We start from the raw sequence: 20,593 nt of genomic DNA on the forward strand, positions 1-20,593 counted from the left end.
AAACCCAAAAACCACAGTGGCTAGATGCAGAACTTAAATTTCCATTTTCTCTCAGCATTTTCCCACGAGGGCATTGCATGTGAGAGCACACAACACAGAGTCAGATCACGCCTGGTTCGGTTGTTCTGGCATGACATTTGGCAATACAAGAATGACATAAATTAAAGTGAAACCTCTTCACCTCAGTCTAAGTGAAAATGCAAAGAATGAGGGGGGTGAGGAGGAAGGGGGGATATTGATCTGTATCTACTCAACAGTCAGACCAGTGGTGTGGCAGCAACAAAAGACATGCCTTTGCTTTTTCAGTAACTAATAATCTATAGAGAACCATTTCCTTTTCTGCTGTTAAGATAACACATTTGCCACCTCAGCTGCATGCAAATAATTCATGCCTCTGCTTAACTAATTTACCTCTTGGGTGCAGACAGAAGGGAAGAAACCTCAGCTGACATGCACACTGAAAAAGGAGCCACTTTGCCCCGAACTTTCTGTGCTGTTAAGGGACAGGTGTAGAAACATACTGCAGGGCAGAGTGGGCTTTCCAAGGTAGAGGGGGCATTTTTGCTAGTCCCTGCTCTTGCTTCTGACCTACATGTGGGCTGCAGGCTGGAATTGCTGTAGAGAAGTGTTTGGTATCTCCTCACACAGACCACAGCTGGTCAGCAACTCATTCCAGATTTAAACATAATAATATGAGATCTCATCTGCTGCCAGGAATATTACAGACGATTAAAAGCCTGGGTCCCCAAAGTATGCTGAAACTGAGTGGGCCTTCACTTCACATTGCCTGGAAATAAATGGGTATTGTATTGGACATCCATCTGTGTCTGGTGGAAACACTGCTTGAATCAAAATGCTAATGCAACTTTCACTCACTTACAGACATCCTCTTCTCCATACATTAAAACAATATGAGTATCACTCCAGTAGTAGAATCACTGTGGTTGGAACTGGTGATCTTTAAGGTCTTTTCCAACCCAAACAATTCTATGTTTCTATGATCTAGGTTGGAAAATACCTTCATGTTCACTATTCCAGCCATTACCTGACCTACCAAACCTCATCACTAACGTAGTTCCCTTAGTACCACATCTACATGTTTCTTATACACCTCCAGGGATGGGGGGACTCCATCACTTCTTTGGGCAGCCTCTCTTAAAGCTTGACCAACCTCTTTGTGAATAAATTCTTCCTAATCCTCAATATAAAGCTCTCCTAGTGCAAATGGAGATCATTTCCTCACATCCTATCACTTGTCACTCAAGAAAAAAGCTCAACACTGCAGCCTCCTTTCAGGTAGCTGTAGAGAGTGATGAGGTCTCCACTCAGCCTCCTCTTCTCAGACTAACCAACTCCAGTTCCTGCAGCCTCTCCTCGTAACTCTTGTTTTCTAGTTCTTTCACCACCTTTGTTGCTCTTCTCTGCACACACTCAAGTAATTTGCATCCTTCTTGTAGTAATGGACCCAGAACTGATAACAGTCTTCAAGGTGTAGTCTCACCAGTGCCATATCTGAGGGGGAAATCAGCTCCGTAGTCCTGCTAACCACAGTGTTTCTGATGCACACAGGGCTGCCATCGGTCTTGTTGGCCACCTGGGCATACTGCTGGCTCATGTTCAATCAGTTGTTGACCAGTACCACAAGACCTGTTCTGCTGGGCAGCTTTCCAGCCACTCTTTTCCAAGGCTATACCACTGCATGGGATTGATAAAATCCAAGTGGAGGACTAAGTACTTAGTCTTCCTGAATGTCAAGCACCTAGAAGTTAAGAAAAACTAGAATCAATTAAAACTATCTTCCTATAAGGAACAGCTCTCCTCAGCAGGACCACATGCTGTTTTTCCCACAGGAACAGTACCTCGTTCAGCACATGGGATGTGAGATGCTTGTCCTCCATGAGATGGAGCAGGACGGCCCTCCTTCTACTTTCACCTCTGTCACCAGCCTTGCGCTCCAGCTCTGTCCAGGTCTGGCTGCTTCCTGGTGCTTTTGGTGGGCCCAGCAGGAGACTGACTGAAGGCTTCACCAGCTGGACCTGTGTCATGCAAAACCTATGTGGGGCAAGGAGGTGACATCCCTGTGCACGATAGAGAAGAAACAAAATAAAGTAGTTGGAATTCAGATTTCTCTTTGGGTGCCCAGATTTCTCAGGGTGTTTTTTTTCTCTCAAGTAAATGTTATTTGACTGTAACATAGGAGTCACCAGGTATACTCAGCTCCCTCAAACTGGACACCTAAAATGAAGGACTACTAATGGTCTATGAAATCTCAGGTTTAGTGACTTCTTCTGTGTTCGGAATGGTCTCTTTGAGCTCAGCCAGTGAGAGATGCATCTCTCAGAGGCAATGTCCAGCTCCCTGGCTGAGGGGGATCCCTCTGTTCTCCCACCTCTCTCCATCAAGACAACCACAAAGATGCAGGTTTTTACAAATTAGAGCCTCCCTTGGTTTCTGATGGCAAAGGTGGTGGGGAAAGGCAGCACACATCCTGTGAAGACCACATCACTACATACATCTCTGAGAGTCTGACTCAGCTGTAGTATTCGCTTTTCTTAGCCTCTGAGAGCCCGAGACTGCAGCCTCAGTGCTGTTCTAGCTTTCTGGGCAAGCTCCCACAATGACAAAATACTGTGACTGGCCCAGAGGATGTTGGTTTAACAGAGCATTTGAGCTTTTCCATGAATCAAGCAGCTTACTCTGCTGCCAGGAGCAGCCTGGCACCCTTTTGAGTTGCATGGGCAGAAGGGGAGCCCCACATAGCTGCTCCCAGACTTGTCCCCCTTCTTTCCTGGTTAGCACTGGCTGGGGTCTCCACTTCTTCTTAGTGTCACCAGCCCCCAGCCTATGGTTCATGGAGGAAGAAGGCCACTGGCTCCCTTCCGTCTCCTCAGCTATGACCTGGCAGAAGGAGGCAATGAAATGCCACCTTTTCACTGCAAAACCTAGTGCCTTCTGGGCAAAGAGACACATGTAACTGAAGGCCGGGGTGAGATGAAACAGTTCAAGCAAAGAAAAAAAAAAAAAAAAAAAAAAGGAAGAAAAAGGAAGACAGGTCTTTTCACAGTTCGCAGATGCAAAATGAAACTATTTTGACAGATTCAGCTCTCCCACGTTGAAAGGCCCAGAATTTCTCATCTCTGACTTAAAGACAAGAAGTTTCACCCATGACTTGACAAACTATATCATCCACTATGCACTGAGGCTCATCAGACATCTGCTACCGCCCTGCCAAAGTTCATCTTAAGCATTTTTCTGGGTTGGTACTGTCAAATTACTCCCTTTTTTAGGGTATCCCCTATTCTGATGTATCTTGCACTGACAACACTTCTCCATGGAGCTTAAAACCTAGCAGTGTGGAGCCCATGCTTTTGTAAGTACACTGACAGCTCTATGGCTGAACACAGGCAGACAGGGAAGAAAATAACAGAGTCCACACCAGTAAAGCACTCCCTTTACTACAAGTGACCACCACCAGCTTTCCTATAAATGCTGAGAAAATTGCTAAGCTGCTAATATAGGCAAGAGTGATTTGACCTCAACCTCCTCACTGGGATTCACCCATCCCAGTGCAGGGCAGATCCAGCTCGGCAACCTGATTTTGGAGTCTTCACCTACAACCCATGCAGTGGAGATGTAAATCTATATTTCTTTATGCAGAAGTATTTTAAATGATGAGAGACTGAGTTTATGAAAGCTCAGCTATGTGCCCATTTTACATAGGCTGGATCACAGGGATAATAATTGTATGAATTGCCTTTGAAGAGGTAAAGTGGTTTTGCTCTATTCTGCTTTAGCAAAAGAACAATCTCTCCACAGAGGTAAAGGGATTGATAAGTGTTTCGATCTGGCATCTTTCAAAAGACCATAGTCTATTCCAGTGAAGTGGCAGAGGGCCTCAAAGGGGTGGTGACACTCTAAAGTGCATATCATACAAGGAAACAATAGAGGATTAAAAACTTATTATTCTGTGATGACTGTATGGATTTTCCTCCTGGTATTGTGAGTGTTCTGTTTCCCTGATCACAAATCATCTGCTAAAATGTTATCTATGTACCACCTCATCCACTCCTTATCTCTTTGATTTAGAGGAGATAGGTCAAAAAAGAAGTAGCAGATGGCTGTACCACCTGCAAAATATTTACACCTAATTTGTTGCTTGCTACAGTTGCTGCACAGATACTTAAGTTGTGTTTCCTGCTTATTTCTCTTTCTCCCAGAAGATAATTTCTTTATCATGTGATATTGTGGTCAGCTTAGGCCTTGATATGTGGTGGGAGTGCATACGCTGTCTGCTCTGCTTCAGAATGAACTAACTCAAATGATTTCCAAAAATCAGGAATGGGAAAGAAGCAAAGAGAAAGACAAGTTCAATGCTTTGCAGACCTTTTGTCATAATACACACGCAAATTAAATGGTGTTTGTCTCCTCCTTCTGCTCTAAACACACAAGTTGGGCCAATAGAAAAGAGCAGGTCTCTTTTCAAGACCTCTTGCAGCTTTTAAAACATAGAGAGCAAATGACAGACTTACCTTTCATCTCCTTTTGAAACTGAAGTTAGGCCTTATTGGTAACAAGTGAAATTAAACTGGTTGTTGCTGTTTAACCTCTCTGTGCTATTTCCTCACACTAATTAGTCATGATCAAATCTGCCTGGCAGTTGTCCTTACAAAAAACAGAACAGAAAGAAGGGTTAAGCACTCCCATACGGTTTACCCAATAAATTTGTCATACCCCTTATATAGAGTTGTCCCTCCAGTTCTGCCTGTTCCCTGACATATCTGGCAGTTTGAACAATGTTGGCAATATTTGAGCAATTAGACATTCCAAGTGGAAAGGTTAATATACATTACCCTCAAACGCAGGGTGTGTTTTGTCTTGTGCCTTCAGCCATCCTTGATGAGCACTGATTGCACAACAGCCATGAGGTAGGAAGGCCTTCTTTCAACTACAAGATGGCCTACATTGTTTTGGTTGAGCAAAAGGCCAATACGGCGATGACTAGGAGGGGTCAGACGCACCTCAACTTGCATGCTATCAAGGCAGTTAAGAGGGAATTTCATCACCATTACCACTTTCTGAATGCTAAAGCCTTTGGTCATGCTGGCACCGGTGCAAAACCAGTCAAAATATAATCCATAAAAGAAGCCTTTCTGGAGATAGGATTTGTGTCGCTCAAGGAAATGTGAGATTTGTTGTTCATTTTCCCCTCTCTTTGCTAAGCTGTTTGGTGGGGAGCTTTGGGCAGGAGTGGGCCAGGCTGGAGGAGTTTCATAGCCTTGTGCTAAGTGGGGCCTGCAAGTTCGCAGTCCACCAGCACAGGAAGGAAGCTGCACAGCCAGAACTGGAGATGAGATCCTAGATCCTAGGCCCACACTGTGGCTGAGGTTGGGGAGTAGGGTGAGTTGCAGATTACACCCTTGCAGAGAAGCCCCAGGTTGCAGGGAGTCCAGCAGCCACAGGACTGGCTGTCACAGGCCTCCTCTGCTGGTAGCAGGGCATGCACAGGGCAGCCAGCCCACTCTGCCCAGAAGGGATGCTTGGCTGCACAGTCAGGCTTTAACCAAAAACAAACAAACACAAACCTAAGCAGCAGAGGAAGAAGTCCCGCAGGTTGCAGCCATCATCTCCCTGTCCTTCACAGGAGGCTGGGAGAACAGATGGATGAGAGAGGACAGATCTGAGATGCCTAGCTGCCTCCTCACAGCACCAGAATAGGTTGTCGTGTCCCAGATGACCTGACCTGTGCTCAGGTGCTCCTGCGGGGCCCAGCACACCTGGGAGTCTTCCACATGGCAGCCCTGTCTTGGTGAAAACGGCTGAGAATCAGGCACACAGCCTCTCCACTTGTGGCTGGTGGTATTTCCCTGGCTGGGCAATGTTGATGTTCATAATGAAGCTTTGGCAGAGAAACAGAGACATGCTGTAACCATTAGCAGACTTTGCATCTAGGATTTATCTCCAAAAAGGACAAAAGGATAACTCAGCTTGGTGGGGGTTTTGTGCAAGTTTGGGCCTACACTCCCCATCGTAATACCAGTCCTGGTCTTCACCATTGTCTTCCTCTGACCCAGAAAAACTTGATCATGAAAACAATGTTAGTTAGAAAATAATGGAACTGATAAGTCATTGCAGGCACATGTGTGTCTCATTATACATCAGTTCGGTTTCACTATATATTTTACACTATGTAACATAAATTTCACTATGCACCACAAGTATTTCAATATGTGATAGTCAGAAAGTGGCAGTTTACACTAAAAGTTTCAGTATGTGGTAGGATATTTCAAATACTATAAATTCTCCTTTTAAACGAAATGCACTGTGTAGATTAGTAAGAAATGCAGTTGTTTTAGTTTACCCAATGTGGTTTTCTTTCAGAACAGCATTTAGCACTGTGCTGTTCAATTGCTGTATTTACTTTTGTTATGCATATTAATAGTTGGTTAAAAGAAAACTTATTAAATCTACGCTGTACAGGACTCAGGTAACCTGAGTCCCATTTCTTAGCTCTTTTATCTCAGCTCAGTTTATACCATATTAAGAAGTTAACAAAGATGTTATTAACAAACAAAATGGCCTTCCTGTGCGAAGCTGTTATCTGCCTGCTGTTTTTTTCTTTAATGAATTCTCTTTGAGTAAGTCTAATTTGAGGGAGCTGAAGATCCCCGTAAGGTTAAATGGTTTAAACAAAAAGTTTTAACAAGTTCTCAATGGAACTGCTGTTTATTGCAGATGATCATCATTTCAATGGTAAACAGCAGCAGAAGAATCAGTACTGCAAGCACTGCACTGCTTTGCATTTATTGGTCAGTTGACCATACAAGGATCATGTTAGTCGGGCCCTTTCCAAGCAAAGCCCTTCCTCATTGCTAAAAAGTGATATCATTGTGATAATTCTACACCACCAAAAAGCTCTGTCAAATATTAGACTTACAATGTCATAATATTCTCTCATGTGATGTCCTTCAGCATCAGCGGATACAGATAGCCTTCAAAAGATACTTGCCATGAAGCGAGAGCATATCAAAAGCAACCACATGGCCGAGCAATCCAAAGCCACCTCCTGCAACCTCTGCCAAAGCTATGGCAACATTCCAGAGTGGTGCAGCAAAGCAATTTCACCACATCCAGTAATTACCATCAGTATGTGCAGAAAGAATTAAAATCATTAGACTAACTAGAATAGACTAGATCTTCCTTCATTCTCGTGTCCCCTAAAAACAAGCTACACCTAGCAGTATTTACAGCCAAAGAAAGATCTATTTTAGCCAATGACAGCATGTAGCAACACTGAACTCCTTCCCATTAGAGAAACATCAGTCAATTAAACCTTGTTCTGGCCTCTGTCCCTCAGATATAACCTCACAGATAATTTTTTAGCAGTTTTCAGTGGACAATTTCAAAATGGTAAAGGTGTCTTCAGTGTTGAGAAGACTTGGAGGCCTTGTCTACCCCTTTCTGCACTCAGGTGGTGACCCAAAACCCATGCAGCACTGAGCAAGCCACTTAAAGAGCTACAGGGCTCTGGATTAATTAGAAACTAGGTCTTTTAATGTAACTCCTTGACCCACTGCGGACCAGGCAGACCTCAATGGCCCCCTGCCAAATAGTTCAAGCACCTATTAACCAAGGAAAAGGTAAAGAGCTTGGGATGTAATGTGCTGGAGTCTAGCCCAACAGTTTTCAATCTCCTAACCCACAAGAGCAGCTTATCTATGTTTGCAGGTCAAAGACCTCAGCAAAGCCCTGTTAACAGGTGCTCGCTGGCATAAAATCAAACATTTGGCTCTTCAGATTAGAGTGATTCTTTAGTTTCTGGCAAGTAGGGCAGAAGGGCACAGAAGTGGATAGTGACACACTTGAGCCTGATCTCAGGTTGTTAATGATAATTTTTTTGGCAAAACTTATCACCTTATACGCTTCCTTAGCTCACAGGTGCTGGAACCAAATGCTTAAAGCATACAACTTGGCCACCCTGATCTGTCTTTCAAAATTTAAAACCAAGACCACTAGAACTTCTTTCTTATAGCCCAAACTTAACAAGGAAACAAATTCTGACCCAGACCCACCACAAAGCAAAGCTCATGAGTTGCATCAGATGCTACTTGGTGGCCAGACTGACGGAAAGGGGCATGTTCGTATCAGATGTGAAGCACAGGGAGAGTCCAGTGAACAGCAGTCACTGAATTTGTCCCAGACAGGGCCTAGGTGCAATGGGAAAATCTGAGACACTGAACCAAGGCATTTCCTCAGTGCCTCCTCAGAGGCAGACTGAGAGCAGCTCTGCAGCTTGTCAGAGGATACCTGTGCTACACAGGCAAAAATTTGGGTCTCTCTTTCAATAGGGTATTTGGGCTAAAACAAAGCAATGTTTTAAGTGTGTTCTCTGCAGCATGACCAAACCTGTGCTATTCCTCCCATTGTTCAAGAACAGGAGAAGAGACAGCAATGCAAGCCTTTCCATATTTTCTTGTTCCCTTGTTAGATCTGGGATGAGATATGTACAAGGCAATGCATTTGTGTCCTAGATTCCTCTGAAGATACAGCCAACAAAAGCCAAATTACAAGGATTTTCCTGTAGTCAGGTTGCTAGTCTGACAAGTTTTAGAATGAAGGAACTGCATTACACACATCCTCCATGTCCCCTCCTAAGCAGTGTCAGGCTATAATTTTAGTGCACTCTTATTACTGATCATGTGTAATTGATGTTGAGCCATTCTTTTGTCATCACAAAAGTTACAATATTTAAGCTGTTGCATTACTTTCACTTAGTCCGAATCAGAATTTATTGACTGAAAAGGCAGAACATCCACAAAAGTTCATATGAACGCATACCAACCCATTTATCAAATCCAAGCTTTCCCACTTGACACAATTAAGTTTCACTCGCAACCTGTAACGCACGAATTTCAGAGAAGAAAGCATAGAATAACTTGATTCTCTGTCGTGATTTCAGAACCAGTTGTCATTGGCTTGAAGAGCGTAGTTTCATGTGTACCAATAACATTTAACAAAGGACTTTTTCATCTTAGCTGACAGAAGAAGTAGGACCATCTGAGGTGTATAATTAAGCTGCTGAGTTTCCGTTGTTTTGAATTTGACCTACCTTTTTTCCTCTTTACTCAGCTATGGCTAAGGCTAATCTCTGCTCATCAAAATCCTTCTGTTTTGAATCAACGTATCTCTATGCAAATCTGAGAGAAATGCTCACGTCTCTGTTTGTATTCCTGAGAGCTGAAGCATTCCTTTGGAACATCTCTGTCACCTTCACCTTTGCTATTTGAAGCCAAGGCTCGCGCACAGAAAATTTACATCGGCCACGTTTCCTCCACATTTAGCAACAGAACATTTTCATCAGCAGTTAATGAGCGAGGGCCTTTCAAAGTGACAACTTACAGTAAAACACAGCAACCTCTGATTAAAAGGCTGCATTGGCAAGAGGTTAAAATGTTCCACATCGGCAGCTTCCTGCATTCTGTTCCGTTGATTTTCTTTAAATCAGCCTTTCTTTCTTCTTAAGAAGAGAAAATGCATTGGTGCTTCTTTTAGCTCTGATTCATAACAACTGAAGATTTCAAAAACACGGCGCAGCAAATCGTATTCTGCTGATCTTATGGAAGGAAAAAGACCGGCCAGAGGAAATCCCATTTATCCACTGCTGCAAGCACCTGCTTCTGCACCACGTTCTCTTCAGAGTAGGAGGAGCAGCTTTGCTTCACTTCAGAGTTTTGACTGAAAAAGGGCCTCTCCTCAGCATCTGTGCTGTGACTTTTAGGCTACAAGACATAAAACAACCACTGAATCCAGCATCTGTTCAGCTCTGCCTGTATAAAAGCAGAGACCTTTTCCTGTACTGGAATTGGGATTCGCAATGTCATTTAAAAGGATGGCAAAACCCTCAGCTTTTGTTTGCAAAATGATCTGCAAAATACACACTAAAGCCAAGAAGAAGACTCAGTTGTCATTTACATCTTAAGCAAGTTGGCCAAATAAAACCAAGCGCTGTGAGAACTCTTCTTCATTGTTGCGTTTTATCTTCTGGACAACTGTGCAAAACAAACAAATCACTCACTTAATACCACACTTCTATACCTAGATATCTGTGGGTTGTCATTTCCCATAAGTATGGGATAACGGTGAGACAGTCCAATTTCACTCTGCCACAATAACAGAAACTAGAAGTCAAGAAGAGTGCAGCACGGAGAGGTGTACTGCAATCAGTACTTCTGAGGTTGGCATATCTGAGGTCGACCTCTGAGGCAGGCATATCTAATCAATCATTTTCTCACATTATTTGTATATATTTAAATTTAAAATGCTAACATTCCATTATTTACACAGAGGGGGCAGATCCCGAGAGTTGGAGAGGATTAGATCAAAGCCAAATAACATTTTTTCCAAGCTTCAGAGGATGCTGCAACCTCAGAGTGGTTCCAGGAAATACAAGAGCTGGGGATGGTTTCTGCTGCACAGGCGTTGTTCCTGGGATTCAGGTAAAGCCTTTGGAGAGCACATTGATCAAAGGGCATAAACCAACACTGTTTCCAGTTGCAGAAAAGATCCTCACCAGTCTGGACGCACCAAGCTAAACCCACCAGATAATAAAGTAACAGCACTTGGAATTCATTTTCAACAGGTGTCATTGCAGAATGAATCAATACCTTCTCTGGAAATTTGCATTTATCCTTCAGCTGCTTCCGTGAAAACAAAACAAAACAAAACAAAACAAAACAAAACAAAACCACCAAAATGAAACTCAGAAGCCAACCCAGATCTGTATTCAGCACATCCCTGGGTAGCAGGAGAGGGGAGCAGTGCCGTCTTTTTGTCAGATAGCCATACCCTAGAGCATATTAAAAGCAACTACTTCCATATGCCGCACAGGCCCAAAACCTGAAAATTGTTCTGCTAGTAAAAATCTAATACACCAGTGGGTAACCAGAAGCTATCTGCTGCTTTCTTTCATGACTGGTCATTGTGACAGAATATTGATTCTGTTGACACCTGTGCAGTTCACCATTCCCCTACACCTGGAAGGGTGGATGCAAACACCAGTCTCCAGGCTATTGGGTATGTTAAGCAAATTGTGAAAGAGAATTGGAAGACAGAAAATGCTGTCCCTCTGCAGAAATTACTTTTTCAGTCTGCATTTAAAAACTATTAGGCCAGTTATTTCTCACGCTTTTTTTGAAGAAAAGCAGCTATCAGCCCAAATTAGGACTTGCACGGAGATAACTGCATTGACATTACAAGGTTCCTCTTGCAAACAGCCCCCACACATAGTATAATTTCTGGATACATGTGTGGGACTTCAGGTACGAACAGAAATGTCAGTTCTGTAGCTGCCATAGTTTAGCCTGTAAAGCCTCCAGATATTCAGCTGGTCAGTGACGGTTGTCAGTCACTGCAGGTGGGAGCAGAGCAATGAGCTCCACAAACGTCTCCCATTCCTCTCCCTCCAACTTTTAGCCATCCTCCCTTCCACTGGGAGCACAGTATGAGCTGGGAAAGAGGAGGGAGAGCATCGTTTCAGTAACTACTTAACAAGTAGTTATTTAACAGTTTTACAGCTTAAACAGGGACTTGTCCAATCCCTTGATACTCACTTTATGCAAAATTCCCCCAGGAAAAACAAAGCTTTATTAAGTGAAGGCACAATTCAAGTTTTGAACACTGTGACAATTTTGTTTTTGAATATGAGACTACACAAACCAACCCGTCTTCCACGTCTTGGTGAACAACAGTGAATACTGCATCTTCTTCAAAGGACAAGGACAGCTAAGCAGATTCCCAGCCTTTATAAACAATCAACAAGCAAGTGTGCTAACAGGGGAAATAGGTGACCATTCTCCAAATGACGTGGAAGTCTGGTATCTGGCTCTCTACACACAGACATGGGGTGCACCCAAATCGGCAGTCATACAAGCTACGCCGCATGACCAACCAACTCCCAGCATCTGAGACTTAGTCTGATGTACACAAGATGACATCAGTCTGAGATATCCAGCAAAGGGCGAGTTGCTGGTTTAGCAGGACTAGCAGAATTTTAAGTAAAAGATGACATCATGCTCTCTTTTAAACAAACAAACAACAGAATCTTTGGTAGGAGTAAATGCATAAACACGTGAAGAAAAGCTCTCATGTTCGCTAGAAAAGAGAATCTTAACTGATGAAAAATCTGCAGTTGCTAAACTTGTCACAGTATTCACCATACATTTCTCAATAAATGAAAAGTGGATTGGCTAGAAGCAGACAGGCTCGGCAGCCACTCTCCCATTGTTAGAATAATTGGACTGTCTCAAGATTCTCAATTAAGATAATAAAGTAACTATTGTGGTCTCATCTTGTTGAAATATTTTGGGTATTATCTGTTTCTGACAGTCCAAGGAATTCTGTTATTTCGCTTGACAAAAGAGGCGAAAACAGAAGGTCTGCGTGATGAATCCTCACGTATCCACCCTCTCCAAGTCAGCTCATAGGGGAGCTCTGTCTGGGGCTGTGGTGTTCATCTTCCCCTTCTTATTTATCGGGAGCTGCATTTGCCAGATGCGATGCTTTCCAGAAAGGAGAGTCAGATCCAGAATCTAAAATGCTGGGAATGCCACCTCCCCCTTTTTCTAATGTTCCAACCTTGCTGAAATAAATAGTCAGAAAAATTGGAGGTCGCTGCATCTCACTGGTTCGAATTAAATAAGCCAGCTAAGAGATTTTTAACATTTTATTTATGAGATGTGAAAAAGTTGCCTTCAAGTCTCCAAAACATGGCGCTAAATACCAAAAGCGCTGTGAAAGGGGCGCCTCTATTATTCAAAAACATATTTGTGTGTTTTTGGTAGAGTAATTGCATTTAGCATTCTGGTTAAACACACAAACAAGCACAGCTTTTTTTTTTGTTGCTTCATATGAAGCCAGAAGCAGAACAAAAGGCATTCAACTCAACCAATTTGGGTTTATAAACGTATTAATTTTAAGAGCGCTATGTGTACACTTAAAATGAATTTAAAGCAGTCAACCTTTGCAGCTTGATGCCCAGCTCCCCTGTATCCACATAATCCATAAATCCAGATGCAAGTTGTCACAGACACTTCTTTGGAGAGCTTGCGAAGTTAAAAGTCCATGTTTCCTATTAATTAATAATTGTTTTCAGCTGTTTTGGCAAATGATTAAAACAAAGCGTCTGCCTTTAATGTTACCATATAAAAGTTTTCTTCTTTAGAGGCCTAAACGCCAAGCAGGAATTACCTCATTTGCAGGAAGGTGTCACACTTGATCGCCTGGAACATTTGTAGGCAGGTAAGAAGAACAGCAATTGTACCTGCTGCTGCAAGGATCTCCATGCAGTGCCCATTGAAGCTGCCCGTCGAGCACTGTCAGAGGAACATCAGCTGGGATTATTAAAACAATACTTTAAATGTTAATGGAGGAACACGCAATGGAGGAGCGATTTCATGAATAAACTGCATCGTTCATCAGACCGTGCCATTTTGTGAACTTAGCATCCAACGCCCTTTGCATTACAGTATTTCAAGCTTTAAGCTGCAAAGCATTGCAGCACCTGTTGCTCTGAAGGTTCAACCATTACCAAGAAATTACTGACACACACACTGGACACACCAGGGGTTGTTCAATACAACTAAGAGGAGTCACCATCTCTGGATGTTTTCAAGTAAAGGGCTAATGTCACATTAAGTGACATGGTCTGGAGTAGCCACTGGCATCGGTTGACAGTTGGACTAGATGATCTTATTGGTCATCCCATCCTTAAGGATTCTTCAATTCTATATCTATTCGCTGCCTGAAACACAGCGGGATTCTGCAATGGTTTTGCTTTCTAAAGCCTCTTAGGTCATCACTGTCCCCACTATTCTTTCCAGAAACTTCACAGAAGCTTTAGGGGGGTGCCATTGCCTGGTGTCAGAGCATACCTCACACATAACCATCTTCCAACGCAGTCAGCATGCAGTACACAAGCAAAACCTCACAGCTCTAAGACCAGGCCAGAACAGGGGATGTACCTGCCCGAATCCCATTGCTCAGCCCACAAGCAGACGGACCCTTCCTCAAGCAAGCTCAGCAGAAAAAAAGACCAATTTATAGATTTCATTCAAGTTCTGTAAGAGAATATTAGAAATAAGACCGAAATTTCATCTACGTACCACTGGATTTACCAGGCTTCTCTTGGACTGTCTCCAAAAATTGGGCTGGGGACAAAGCAGGCTCCTTTTAGAGACACCACTTTTTTTCTTCCAGAAAACAGAACTAAACAAAGCACTTTTCATTAGTAGCACCAGGCCATCCTCAGAAGGTGCGGCACTTCTTTCATGCTTTGAGAAGGACTATACGCCGTGAGCAGTGTTTCAGTATCAACTTTTATTCCCAAACTTCTACCAGTTTATTCCCCCTGTAAACTGGGATTGCAGCTCTCCTGGAAGCTGACTTCCCTCATCCCTGCAGAGGAAGGACAGTCGATTTCACAAGCTGAGAAACTCTTCTTGCAAAGTGGCAGGTACTACTTTACAGCCACTTATGTCAGTATCCTCCCAAATATTGGACAACTCATTGAGCAATCTGCCTCTTCCTCTGCAAGAAGGTTGTGAAAGTGACTGAAAGTGCAGGGCCTGAGCTTCCCTCTTTCTCATAAATCATGGGAGTTATTCTAGCTCTCGCCTTAAGAACTCTTAAGATGTTACTCCTTTGCTGAGGTAGAATTGTTACTACTATTATTATTGTGACTAAGTGGTATCTCTCCCCTCAAAGCAATGGCAATGATGAAGCTGCAGGCCGTGCTGAGCAAGCACCAGCACAGCTGTATTCAGGGGGCTAAAAGGCTGGGGAGTGCATTAGTGTCAGAACTCGGAAGAAAGAGAATCAGGTCCTGGTCAGCTCTCAATCTGGGGAAGATCTTTCCACCAGTACAACAGCCATCCATATGATCTGAATGGCGGGGGGATGCTTCAGCACCCCAGCCAAACAGTGAGCACCAAAACGCTAAGCAAAAGGACATAAGCTGTCATGTTTTCTTGTTTCTGAGACCCTGTTTGCCATTGCAAAATAAACTTGAATTTTTCTCAGAAAATATGCAGCCACGCAACTTACACTTAATTGTATCTCATTGCACGCTGAAATTAAATAAAAATCCCAGTCACCGACTTGCTTCACATAATTAGCACCAGTGCCAGAGTCAAGGAAAAGATCCCTTAATGTAAATAACTGAGAAGAAATACCGAAAGCAAAGGTGAACGCCCAAAGTCATTATTGTAGGGCTGCAGAGCATCCAACCAGTCCCATGTTCTCCCTCTCCGGGCAGTGCCAGGAAAAGCACCCTGCTCCCATTGAGCCACATCGATTCCTTGGCACAGGCACAGCCAGCAGTAAAAGTGCCCTGTCTGGGGGCAGCTCTGCAGGCTGCTGCCCTCCTTTGTGATGTGGCAACTGCGGCACATGCCCACGCGTTTGGATGTTAAGGATCTCCTCCTCTGCTGATGGTATCCACATCCAGTTCAGCGCAGCACCTCACAACACATTAGGATCAAAGCAGAACACCTAAATAAGTTGCAGTGCATTCTAATGCAATATTATAATAAAGATTAAGAACACGTTTTTATCCTATGCAGACAGTACCTTGCAGCAAAGATTTACTTGCTGATGTTGCAAACGGTGTTGCAGATGTCTTTGATTATTTCAGCATCTTCCAGTGATGAATAAACACCCTTTACAAAACAAACATATTTTTGCTTGCATTCTCAAACCACCCGATATCATCAAGTGGTGTTTTTGGAATAGCAGCCGCGCGTGGTTTTGAAGCACTGTTAATTGCCTGCAGTGACACATGCGAGGGCTGACTGGGGTGCGGGCTGGGGAGCTGCGTAACGCCATTACCGGCCCTTTCCATATGCCAGCACGGCAGCGCGATGAGGCTTTCTTCTTGAAAGTTTACAGAAAGCTGATTACACAAAGACAGCAAAACAAGCACGAACAGAGCCCTCGTGAGAGCTCCCATTTACTTCAATGCCGTTTTTAAAAGAGAATTTAATTTACACCTTGCGTTATCTTGCTGGAAGCTTGTGTGGTTACCCAGACCGAGTGTCTGTTAGAGGTGTGGCTCAAAAACTCGAAAGATTTCAATTTCAGAAAACACTGAAAGGAACACTCAAGAATTAACCTTCATGCCCAGCAGCTACAGCTCACCTGCTTCACTCTTCAAAGCAACAATATAAAACCAGACCACACTGTGAAGAATGTGGCATTTTGTTTGCAGAGGGGGCAAGAGTACACGCAGGTAGACTCCAGAGAACTAAAATGTTTTTCCCCACACCCCAAATCTGAAAGACGCCGAACCCAACATGACCTATAGAGGCCAGAAAGGATGAGTCCTGATCACAGCAGAACCACTGGATGCATTCAAGCTTCAGTAAGGGATGAAATCAAGATTAGTTTCTTTTATTGGCATATTAAGAAACACACAATATATTTCAAGGAAATTGCAAGCTGACCCATTACGATCTTGCCCCTCTTACCACTGAAATAATTGAACACATGACCAGAAGTAGGGCATCGCTAATTTCACTAAAAACTACTTCCCGGTGCGATAAATTAAGCTGATTTTTTAATTGCCATTACGACCCTTGTTCCACAGTGATTTCCTCAACAACTGCCATATGTGAATTTATATACAGTAAAACAAACCTGGCCAGATTCCATGAGGGAATGGATCCCTATGATTGGCAGAGAAGCTGCTGAGAAACTGCTCTGGTGGTTCAACAAGAAACACATAGAAAGGCAGAAAGGTACAAGGCTCTGCTCGCTCTCCTGTTCAAAGGTGTCAAAATGGTGAGAGCAGGACAACTAGCCATTAAAACCAGCATGTCCTCTTTCTGCTGCTTATGAAGCCCGGCTAGGAATATTTACATCATTCTCTACAACTAACCCTGATACCACAGAAGATCAATAGTCTAGTCCAACCTTGTCTCTCAGTGCTACATCTTCCTTTCTTTTCAACACCTGCAGGGATAGTGATTGAATCACCTCTCTAAGCAGCCTGTGCCAATGCCTCGCCACTCTTTCTGAGATGCAGCTTTTCCTAATACCCAACCTGAACCTCCCCTGGTGCAATTTAAGGCCATTACCTCTTATCCTAACACTGTTACCGAGGAGAAGAGGCCAACCCCCACGTCGTCACAACTTTCCTGAGCAGCAGACCCAAGCAAGGAGGTTAATGCGCCTTCCCAGTTGCACTGCACACTCCAGGAACAAGGCCGTGCCAGATGGTGACACTACAGGTGCCAGACGCTGCACTTAGCACGTGAAAGCCAGCACCCAGAGGGTAAGGCAGGCACGTGGTGGGAGCTGTAGGGTTATGAGTGAGTGAGAAATCTGGGTGAGATACAGAATTCAGCCCTGTCATTTCTCTCCCCACTGATTATTTTTCTCTCAAGCCCCACCTTCACTGTTCTTTAATTCTTCTCGCTTCCCCCTCCCCTCCTCCGCTGGTTTCTTTCGCTGCTTTCCTGCAGGGCTACTCAGTTTGTGGTAACTGCCAGCAAAACCAAGCCATGCCTCAGACACAGGAGCAGCCCTACGCAAGGGTCACAGAGTGCTCTGGGGATCGAGGTTTTAGTCACACTCACTTTTACAGTTACTGATAACAAACCTGCAACAGAGAGAAGAAAACTAGAGAGCAAGGGGCAGCCGCGAGCTAATCTCTGTTCAGATGAGGTCATCGATTAACTGCAAAGCAGAGAAGTTGCAGATAAAAAGAAAGGGGGAAAAAAAAAAAAAGAAGTGTTAGCAAGCAAGTGACAAAACTCATGTAACGAAATAGTTAGAGTGGAAATGATGAACAGCCCGTGTACAACTTCCTGGGTCACAGCGGCACTCCAGGGCTCAGGGCCACTCCCACGTCTGATCTCTGCTCACATCAGCCCAGTGCAGGCTTGGATTGGCGTTCAGATGAGGGAACAGCAGCTTATTTCACTCAGTCTGAATTGTGGAAAAAAATCCAGGGCAGGCGTGTGCACCGGCGGCTGATGGAAATCAAAGCTCTGTAGTGCAGATCATTTTAATTAAAGCTAGAAGAACGCGTACGATGCAACTTTCAGCCAGGCAGTTTCCATCCTGATCTTTAATTCTGCAGTGATGAAAATGAATCCGAATGACCCTGTTTAACTCTCACACGGACAGAATTACCAATTGTCTCTTCTTTTTTTAATGGCAATTGGGACACTACCGACTCTAAGCAACAAAACCTTAATTACAGGCAAAAAGAACACAATGCAAAACAGCACTTGGCTTCTATACGTTGATTTTTCATTTGCAAAGCCCTGAAGAGATGCCCCGAAGAATCTCCACTCCAAAAAAAGTAAACAGCAGCCTCGTAGCTAGGAATGCAGCCCACATCCATGCTCCCGCCCCAGGCCCCTAACCACTGAGCCACCTTAGACCCCAAACATTCTATGGCACAGATCTATTGCATGCGAGAACCAAGACAGAAGCAGCTTGGCATCAAGAGCATGAGCACTTCGTCTGCGGGCTTTTTGAGCATAAGGCACACAGCAAGGTCTCCACAAGGCAAACCAGATGAAACACGTTTTGTGTTTTTATCACAGATTACAAAGTGAACAAAAAAGCTACTTCTCTCTTAAGTTTACTTCATACTTAAGACGAGCACAGTGAAATGGAGGGGTGGTGAATGGAGGGATGGGTCGACCAAACAATGCTACTGATTTTTCATCTTCTTTGAAGGAGAACCCAACTTTTAGTAGCTGTCATGTAAAGTTCTAAGACACAAAGTCCTGTAAGAGAACCTACCAAGATGGGTAGATGCTTGTGTTGAGGGACATGGTTTAGTGGGAGCTATTGATAATAGGTGAATGGTTGGACTGAATGATCTTTTAGGTCTTTTCCAACCTTGGTGGTTCTATGATTCTATGCACAATATACTATGTAGTGGTTTTACCCTCTCCCCTCTACAACACTCAAAAATACCATGAGTACTATCAATATAATGTGCATTAGTAACTGGATCACGCACCTGTTCCCACAACACATTCATTTTATTACATCCTTTGACCCATGTTAGCAAAATGATGCAAGGATTAAGGCTTTCAACATCTTCAATGGAAAGTGCTATTTTAAAATCCGATGCACTTTGGCATTTTTGAGTGCAGCGAAGTCAAGCTCCACCAACATCCAACTTTAACATGGCCACCTCTCTTCTACCCTCAGCGTTTCTTATCCGATATAAATATTATTTAAACCACGTGAGAAACCACACCTTCAAACCCTCACATAACTGCTATTTCATATGTATGAAAACCTGAGCTACCCAAAACTTACCTTCATTCAGGTTTGTGTAACTGTATTTGAAAGAGGCTTTGTATTTTTGCATTCTTTAATCTTTCATTTAGAAAGACCGATGTTTCATTTTGCAGTTAAGAGAACTTCAGTTACGTGAATCCTGAAGATGTGAAAGGTGGGTGGGGGGACGGGGAGGTGGGGAGGAGGAAAACATCCATCTCACTTCAAACTCTTCTTCCACGAGCGAATTTGATAGTATGACTTAGAAACCTGAAATCTACTTCTGAGCATTTGAAACTTCACATCGTTTTACCTCTCTGAAGAGATATTAGTCAGGGTTAGTGTGATATTTTGAAATGTCACTACCCCTGCCTCAGAACCAGAATTTTTAACACACAACAGATACCTCCTACCTGCTGTAATTCAGAAATACTGCATCTGATGAGTCAGACGTTCTGCATGTGATACGATACTCTAAGAGCCTCTGCTCAAATCACCCAAAGAATCTCTTTCCTGTCCAAGTGAGCCATAAATGCTAAAACCAACAACTACAGTCACTTCCCAAAAACCTTGCTACACCAATATGGGCACAAACTCTCAAACAAAAATACCTCGGGGGTTGAGTTGGGAAATGCTGTCTCCTATGATATTTTCTGACAACATTGCATGATTTTTTTCCATAAAGACCTTACAGAGTAATGCTGTTGATGCTGGAAGGTCAGATTTGGGAAACACAGTAGCATGCACTGGAGAGCCACTCCAACTGCACACCTGGTCCAAGCGCAGCACCAGAACAACTGCACTCAAGGGATCCCACACAGCCACCCACATGGTGCTCCTTACAGCATTTGATAACCTTCAGCGTTATGCTGGTGCGGATGTCGGAACTGATGGCATACTTGCATAGAATACCACACGAGTAAGTACATTCTCTATGCTATTGCTATATTTGCAGGTAAATTTCTGTATTGTTCAAAGAGTATAAAATCACTACTAAACCTAATACTAGTTAGAGAAGTACCTAGGAGAGGGATCTGTCCTTTTTTGTTGAGCCTCTTGATTCGCTAACGTACCGCTGGCAAGCTGTGTCATTTGTTTAGAACATTCCCAAAAGTGCAGTCACTTTTTAGCCCTAGAAGTCCTCAAAGAACGTGCTAATACGCTCATACAGCTGACACACAGATTTTCCTGAAGATCAAAATAGAACAAAAAGCCGACCAGAAGTTACCATCGGTACCATAAACATGGATTCTCACTCAGATGTCATTCACCATATAAGGAAATTAAAAACGCCATA

This window comes from Excalfactoria chinensis, chromosome 3 (genome assembly GCF_039878825.1).
Source record: "Excalfactoria chinensis isolate bCotChi1 chromosome 3, bCotChi1.hap2, whole genome shotgun sequence".
Classification (NCBI taxonomy): domain Eukaryota; kingdom Metazoa; phylum Chordata; class Aves; order Galliformes; family Phasianidae; genus Excalfactoria; species Excalfactoria chinensis.